Source organism: Lutjanus erythropterus, chromosome 8 (assembly GCF_056507025.1).
Source record: "Lutjanus erythropterus isolate fLutEry1 chromosome 8, fLutEry1.hap2, whole genome shotgun sequence".
Classification (NCBI taxonomy): Eukaryota; Metazoa; Chordata; class Actinopteri; order Lutjaniformes; family Lutjanidae; genus Lutjanus; species Lutjanus erythropterus.
Window position 1 is genome coordinate 9,530,973 of NC_139324.1, and position 9,234 is coordinate 9,540,206.

Here is a 9,234-nt window from a genome sequence, read left to right on the forward strand (position 1 = left end):
TCTTCCCAAGATATATTAATAAGGTCTATTGTGGTGGTCATGGTGGTTTGTCCTTTTTAAAAAGTGGGATGCTTCAAGCTTATCTTCTACATTCAACCTCTGGTATTTCACACACCGCAAAAAGCTCAGAAATGAAAAAAATCTCTCCTTTTCACTGCTTCTAAAATTAGTGGCCTTGATGAGAATGGCGCTCCCTGGTGGTACAATGTGGTTTCAACATCTGTCTACCTCTGCAGCCAGGCTGACAACATGACAGTCGCTCATGGGGAGGTAGACGTGTAAGCTGGTATCCAAGTGGAAAAAGCTTTGAACAGTGAAAATGACAAACATCACTCCTGAACTGATACAGAAGAAGAAATTTTCACAGCACTAAAAGTACTTCACTTATTTGTTGCAAAAGAGCTCTAAAAAAGTTTCTTGGGTCCATTTTTAAAAGGAGGAAAAATCTCTCTAAGATCATCCATGAAAAGACAAAATTCATGTGCTGCAGGGAGACACACAAACAGGGTGTAAATGACATGACATCATGTCAGAAATGTGATCAGAAAATGAAAACATTCCCTTTACATACACTGAACACTGTGATGGTTTAATTAAAGAATTCACCATAAGACATCTGGTGTCTGAATGCTGTTCTTACCTATGTTAAAATAACCATTTTGACAGAATAGTGGAAAAAAGAAAAACATCATTATATCAGGTGACTTTTGAACATTATTATGCATTGTGTTTATACATATGCATACCAAAGTGTTATCTGTTTTTTTGTTTTGTTTTGTTTTGTTTATTATTTATTTTTAGGTAGCAGTTCATGACCATGACCTCTTAAAGTTCTCACCTTCATCACTGACTCTATGATACTATTTCTAATATAGATTCCATCTTTTCTTCATTCTGCATATTTTTTTCTTCTCCAAAATCTGAGGATCACTCGAGCAGCCATCACGATCCCTATGGTTATCACAGCAAAGTCATATTTTGATACATTTGTCAATTCTGTTTGGACCTCATTCGGTATAGTCCTGGTGATTTAGGTGCTGTAGCACCTAACCACATCCTTATGTGTTCTAATACTTTTTCCCAAATTGGTAAAAAAAAAAAAAAAAGTTTACATTCCCAGATTGCATGTAAAAATGTTCCTGTTCTGTCTGACATTTCCAACATAAATCATTAGTCACAAGCACATCACATAAACACCTTAAAAGAACCAAAATAAAACCTATGCACTGTAATTACTTATACTGAATTTAGTTCCCCCTGACCTCCTTTATATATTTCCCAGTAATTTTCAGCATCCCTCATCACTCAGTTCACACCCTATGTCCTTCTGCCAAATGATTTTTACAGGCATGTTTTGGTAGGCCGTTCAAAATCTGTAGGACACTGTGTGCTATACAGGGTTAAAAAAAAAAAAAAAGTTCCATCACTGGATTCTTCTATTGAACAAACTGGCCCTTAGTGATACAGTCTCTTCTGTTCGTATCTCTCATTTTTTGATCAAAGACATCATTAGCGGAACCAACCACTGTTATTCTCTAAGTTGATTGACTAAGTGTGCTTTAACCAGTCCACTGAATGGGTCATTTTTCCGTTTAATTTTTCTTGTGGGGTTTTCTGCTGTGTCAAATATATGGACTGAGTGGAAGAGTAGCCATCTTGCATGTGTGCTTTAGTGTGTGGTTTAAGTCACCTTAGCTTCCTGTGAGCAGGAAAATCTTGCAGAACCTATTATAACAAATTATTATTATTATTATTATTTTTTGGTTTATAAAAATGTGACAAACAGGATACTGTACAGTGACCAGGTCACTATTCCAAATCAAAGCCAGAAAATCTTTTTAAAATTAATATTTTATGTCACATAAATGTGTGCCAAATATATGTACATATATTTTTTGGTAAGTAACCATGTAATAAGCAGGAACATGTAAAGTGAGCAGCTCACTGTACACAATCCCTTACATAAAATCCCTGGTTTAAAGGAATAGTTCAATATTTTAGGAAATATGTTTATAAAATTTCTTCCAGGGAGTTAGATGAGAAGGTTGATACCACTCTCATTATATCTGAACATAAATATGAAGCTTGGCTCATTAATGAATATGTTTTGTTTAATCAATACACAAACAGAAATCAGACTGCAATCACATTCCTTCTTGTACACATATGCTACAAATAAAAAATCATATAAATTTTTCTGTCATCTTTTAGTGTTACAGCTCTTTCACCTTGTGTTTCTTCTTTGATGTTTGATAGGTCTGTTGCCAACAACAGATTTCTTGGTAATTCTACAATAACAGCATCTTGAAAGTTAGCGCCTGGTTTAAGTTACAGCCCTCTGACTCAGTTCGCTGCGAAGACTCCCAGTGTTACTCAACCTGCCAATATGAAAAAAGGGAAACAAAGACCTGAATATTAACGTAACATTTCTGTCACCTTTCAACATTCAAAGGATTTCAAACTCCCTTTTCACCCTGCAGATGTTGCAATATTATGGTCATTTCAACAGAAAGGGAAAAGGAGTCTAACATTGTCACCATCCCTGTTAGAAAGATGATGAAGTTGTGAAATGTGATGTGATTACTAATACTGTGTCTATCTGTCTGTCTCTGTCTCGGTCTGACTCTGTCTTTCGGTCTCTCTTACTCTCACATCCCGGTATAGGTATAATCTTGATCAATTATACCGATACAGAGTCTACCTCAGCAGTAATGTAGGGTTTGAGACACTTCTAGAAAGCCTGTCCTCTACGGTGTGCTGAAGAGATGAGGTATACTACACACAAACAGACAGACTATTTCATACTAAAGTGGCTGTTTTGGTCCAGGCCAGAATGAAAGTCTCTTGTTAATTTAAGCCATTAGTAACTGATTTATTTATCTATCATGCAAACTTTAGGTATATTTTCTTGCTATTGCTTTTGATTTGACCTGATTTTATTCTTAAAGGCCTGACTTGAAATGTAACTCCTTAAAGACTTGACTTGACATCTGAGACTTCACTCCCTGAAGACTTGATTCCCAAAGGCTTGACTTGGGTGTGGTAGTAACTCAGCCTGTAGGAACTTGGCTTGGGAACCAGAGGATGGCTGGTTTAAGTACAGCTGCGTGTGGACTGATATCACAAAGGGGTACCAGTTCACCTCCCAAGTTCACTGCCAAGGTACAGAACAATCAAGGCATCTGACCTGGGGCAGCCCTTTCACTGTGACATCTCTCAGTTCATGTATGTCTATAGCCATATAAAGTATAATTTCACAGATGCCCTATATAAAGTTAGTTCCCAACAAATGCCCTACACCAAGATATTGCGCATCCCCCTCACATACACACACATGCGCACACTTCATCTCCTACTGTTAAGTAGTTTGATTTCAACTTAGAGTTTGGTAACCTGTGACTGTGGCTCAAAAGCATCAGCCCCTTATAAAGGATATGGTTTGGTGATCCTAACCTTATGCTTACTTTACTGGCGACACAGCTACAAAAGGCCAAATGTGGTCGGCCGAGCACTGAGGAGGCCAGTTCAAATTTGATATGTAGCATGTCACGCCTGACACGCAGCGATAAGTAGCGGACGTCAGTTTTTGGCTCCACTGGAAAAGACTTGTAGCCTGATGCTGTGTCGCTGGTAGTCTGAACACCTGACTTGACACGTGACTTCTAAAAGACTTGACTTAGCCTACTAAAAACATGACTAAACCTGAGCATCAACTCCTTGAAGACTAAAGACTTGAAGCTGTAGTGCTTAAAGACTTGACTTGACATTCTGGACTTGACTCTTTAAAGAATAGTAATAATAATAAAATTTATTTTTATAGCACTTTTCAAAATAAAGTTACAAAGTGCTTGGTTGAACCAGGATTTTTAAAAAAATCTGAAATTAAATAAACTGAATAAAATCAGACAATTCAACAATAATACAAAAATTAAGTTTGAAAAATGCAAAGTAAACCATAAATGGACAAACACACACACATCTGAAAACGCTGACATAAAAGGTTCTAAAAGGTTCTGCATTTTGAGTGTGTTACAACACAGAAAACGACACATCCACACTGTCTTCTCACGAGCAGGAAGGTGGGGAAACAGTTAAAGCTGAATCCCAAGGTCAAGGTTCATCCACAGAGTAAAAGCCGGAGTAAATGATGAATGTTTATATTGTACTTTTAACCAAGAGTGTTACAAGATTTGTGTTTTTTCATTCACACACACACTCATAATGATGGCAGGCAGCTACCACACAGGATAGATGACTGGAGCAATTTAGGGTTCAATGTCCTGACCGCTGCCTCAAGTGTCCTGAGGACAGTTGAAGTGGGGGTCAAACTACTAACCCTGTGATCATTACATGATCGCCGGGTTATTATTAAGGTGTGATATGCTGTACATATCACATCTTAACACGCCTTACACTCACATTTTCCTAATCTTTAATGTTTTGTAGAGGTGTTCCTCAGGTATATTTTTATTTATTGTGTGGAAAAACCTTTCATTTCATCATGGGGGCTTTTGTGTGGATTTATTTAAATAATCTGGCTTTATATTTTCTTCACTTTCAAGTTTTCAAATGTTTGGACACAGCTGCTGTTAATAGCACAATTGCTTTTGGTTCGTACAAAACTCTTTCTTCCAAGGTTTTTGAATGTGTATTACATGCTGACATTAAGAGAAAAAAAATTGATTTATGGATAATTATAGATTACATTAATATACAGATTAACCCATAATGAAAATAATCAGTAGTTGCAGTCCTATACATTGTAATAGAGCAGAATAGCTTCTCCTCAAACACCTAGAACAGTAGAGTCCTGCTTTTACATGAATGCATGGCTCAGAATAATCTAATGAAAACATACAGTATAGTATAACAGTCACAAGGGGGATTTTTCTTTTAATTTTAATACTGTAAGTACATTGTCCTGATTCTACCTACATACTTAGACTCACGCAACATTTTCAATACAGGAGCTTTACTAATAGCAAAGTATTTTTACAGTGGTATCAGTACTTTTACTTAAGTAAAGGGTGTGAGTACTTCCTCCACCACCGCCTGTCACAACAGGGAGTGAAGTAGTCGCTGATGGGAAACAGTTGCTCTCTTCTCTGCTCCAAAACTGAAAAACTTATTAACCAGAGTCAAACTCATTCTCTTTTGTCATGAATTTAATGATAAACCATCATTTTTCAGTCGTCGTTTTTTTCTTCTTCTTACAAATACATAAACAAAGTGTAGCAAAATCTCAAGTGTAAGTTTCCACACCTCAAGAGAAAAAAATGTTGGTGAGGCTCTGCCCCTGATGATGGGGATTGGACTGATTCTAGCTGAGGTGTGGCTACATTAACTACAAAAGCAGAGCCAGTTCACTGCTGAGTCTGTCGATCTGCTCTCCAGCTCACAGTAAGTTCACTACAAGCTATCTGGGCATAAAATATGTGTTTGTGTGTGTGTGTGTGTGTGTGTGTGTGTGTGTGTGTGTGTGTGTGTGTGTGTGTGTGTGTGTGTGTGTGTGTGTGTGTGCATTGATAACTTGATCATCTTTCCTACATATATTGAATTCATCAACTGTGTTGCAAAATTCTGTCATCATGTCTTTATCAGGAAGATTTAACCTATTCATGTCTCCTTACAGTCATGTTAGAAATAATTCTATGATGTATTTATCATAATGTATCACAATACTTTTGACCTGTACTGCCAGTTTTCTAATATTTAACAAAGCACATTATTGTTTCCACAGTGGACTGTATATGCTTTTTACACAATATAGCACTTTTCATTTCTTTCTTTTCTTATGTTAAAGGTAAAATGTGATTGCACAAAATCATAAAATGACTAAAATACATCATCAAAGATTAAAGAAACAGGCAAAGTTACAATACTGGCTTCTCCAACAATAATGCTAGAGCCAGCATGTTCTCCTTTGAAATTCCCATTCTAGTCCAGAATATCTATATTTGTTAGCCTGTTTCACTTTTAATACAGTTCAAATTGATGCCAGAGTTAGTGTCTGTTTATGAGTCATAAGAAATCATTAATAATCTTTTGGAAGGAGTAGATGTTTGTAACTTTTAAATAGAAAAATATGTTAATGGAGTCTGGCAGGCGGTGACTGAAATCCAAATCCAGAGTGCGTATTTTTAGAACACCTTTGTTTTCAGGATAACGTGCTTAACTTTACATTGACATTGATTTGCATATACAGTATGGGACTGGTTGTCACTTGTTACTGTTATTGTCAACATATAACATTGCATCTGTCTTGCACTTGTGAAAGTTCTTGGGAGAACAAGTTGGGGTAAAACAACTTACTCCAAACATAGATTGAATATTCAATAGGGATCCAACCTATTTAATATACCATCTATGGCTCCAACTCACTATTTTAACTGCAGTACTCATTTTTTAATGCTAACGTCTTACATATCGCTGCTTTAAGATGGGATTTGTGTGCAATTACGCAACCTCTGTCTTTTCAGGGTTTGGATCTGATCTGAAATTCTGTGAAAATGTACGGGATGAACAAAGGTAAATAACTCACTTGCTCTAACTATCTTTAGTTCATTCCCTGTCCTTTTTGTCAAACTGTCTTTACTGAATTTTAGAGAGCAAAAATTGGCCTTGTGTGTCCACAAACTGAGAGAGAAAATGACGAGCGCCTCCCCTCTTTTTTAAATAGGAAACCAGTATCCCTATGGCTGTTTTCCTCAGCAAATGCAGGCAGGATACGTTCAGTGTCCCCCAGGCACTGTGACACCCCAGCAGCAATGCCCTCCTCAGGCCTGCGTTCCTGTGTTCTGTCCTGTCGGCCAGCCTTGTGTATGGTACCCATCAGGGCCTGCTTGGGGGTATGCATGCAGCCATGGTCCTGGGCAGGCACATGACAAGTCATGTGGCAATGTAGCCAGTGGTGGCAAAGGACAAGAAGGTCCCAAAAAGGTCAAGGGCAGGCACAGGCACAAGCGTGGCCACAAGCATGTCACCTGTCACAAGAAGGGAACGGAGAGTCAGGGGGTAAGACTCAGTTATGTTCAGTTAATTCACAACACAAAGTGGATTTTTATTCAGAATTCAGAGAAACATAAGGTATAAATGATGCATGTAATGCAACCAAATGAGAACTCATCACAAGAATTTCTGTTATTAAAGACCTCCTCCAGTGACAATCATATTTTTAACCTTGTTTACAAGTCCTTCACAAGCAGTAAACGCCATGAGCATTTGTTGCTTTGAAACTACAGTGAGCAAGGGCAGTCTCAAAAAACAAATTAAGTCAGGCTGGGTATATGACATCATAAACCTAAGAAACCAATCCTGTTAATTGAGGGGGTGGTGCTATTTGCATATTCATAAATCCTTCAATATTAAATAGAGGCAAGGTGTAGAGCTATATATAAGCCATTTAAACAAGGTATTTGAGCTTATTTTGCAAAAAAATAATAACTTACTTCTAATTACTACTTCTTGCAACGCATTTATATTGTTTAAAACATGACTTGGGGTGAACTTCAAATACATGTTTGTAAAGGTTATTTATCCAAGAGCAGATCAGTGTCAACAAATGCATTTGTGCAGGAACACCATGCTCCACAGATAAAAAACACTCACACCTAATACTGTACTTAAGTGCAAATTTGAGGTACTTTCTTTCCATGCCACTGTCTAGTTTTAACTCCATTTATCTGACAGCTACTGGCAGTCACTTTACAAGTGAAGGTAAAACATATGTAGAACATATAAAGATTTAATGATAATGTTTTGTTACAAATTAATCCACCCAACAGTATGTACGAGTATGGCTGAAAAGATTAGTCAAGTAATCATGGCCACTATTTTATCATACAAGTCATTTTTCATGATTCGAGCTTTGCAAATGTGAAGATCTGCTGTTTTCCTTGGAATTATTTTAATAATTTAAATTTAGTTTTAATAACTTTGATGTTTGAGCTATTCACCATATTCACATGGTGGCCATTTTCCTCTGATGTTCTGATGCTCAGGGTGTGAAGCTCAAATATTATACTGCTTTTTTCTAGGTTTCAAGTTATATAAACGTCAAAAAACAGACAAATTGTTATCTTTTCATTGGTTCCTGATTCATCAGGAACTGAAATGACAATGGATAGTGAAAACATGGAGCCATATTTCAAGCTAAAATAACATATTTAATAATCCTTTAGTTACCGTGTGACAACAGCTGATGTTAGCATTCAACCACTTCCTGGCTAACAGTACTGATATCATGCCTGCCACACAAAACACTCATAGCTTAAGTGTTTGTAACACATTTTAACATTACACAGAAATATGTATTCCAGTGAGCATTATGTCACATTTCTGAGGATGAATGAAGAGGCAGCAGGACAGTCAACATTACATTGCAAGTTAGTTATTTGCATCCTTTTTTCTTTTTTTTTTGTTTTTAAACTTCCAGGCTGTGTGAATATGGTGAACTAGTCAAAGCAAACATTGAGAAGGTGTCACTTTGGGCTCTCGTTCATTTCTTACTATTTTCTTATTTTATTTTTATAAACCAAAACAATCAATCGATTCATGGAGAAAATAATCAGCAGATTGATCCATAATGAACATAGTAATTATTGTGGTCCTATGGTTTTAAATTTGTCTAAATGACCTGTTCTGTCTGTTTGTTTCCTGGCTGTAGCCCCTCAGCAGTTCCTGCACCAGTGACTCTGAGTAGATGAAGACTCCTGGATGTGAATCCATACAAGACAAGCTGCCACCTGGAAACCTTAATCCTCCAGCCCGACACAAGAATCACATATGACCTTAAAAAGTTTTCTGTAACTGAGGAGCATGTGTATTCTTGGTGCAAATCATGTAAAATGATTGTTTGGCTTTGAATAAAAAAGGCAAAAGAAAAATTAAAAAAAAGTGGAAGCAGAGATGGTTTGTCAGCTGATTTGTCTGATACCCCACCCCCTCTGTTACTGTGAAAAAACTTGGACAGTCAGATTAGGAAGTTAAGTGACAAGCTACTGTAAGTCAATATGCCTCACCAAAAAACAGGGGCTCAAAAAAGACAAGCCAGGATACAGAGAGAACAGGATAAATGACCCAGCCAAAAAAGTGTGAAGAAGCAGACAAATAATAATAATAGTAATAATAATAATAATAATAATAATAATAATAATAAGAAGAAGAAGAAGAAGAAGAAGAAGAAGAACTTTATTTATATAGCACCTTTGAAACCCAGAGTTTGAGTCAGCAGCT

The 9,234-nt window shown here is 36.8% G+C and overlaps 1 long non-coding RNA gene across 1 annotated transcript; it reads left to right on the top strand.

Annotated features, from left to right (window-relative positions):
* Positions 1–5,336: 5,336 nt before the first annotated feature.
* On the top strand, positions 5,337–8,884 carry LOC146322451 (uncharacterized). Its single transcript, XR_014771268.1, has 4 exons — positions 5,337–5,400; positions 6,480–6,528; positions 6,680–7,014; positions 8,666–8,884. It is a non-coding gene; the product is annotated as an uncharacterized LOC146322451 (long non-coding RNA).
* Positions 8,885–9,234: the final 350 nt, after the last annotated feature.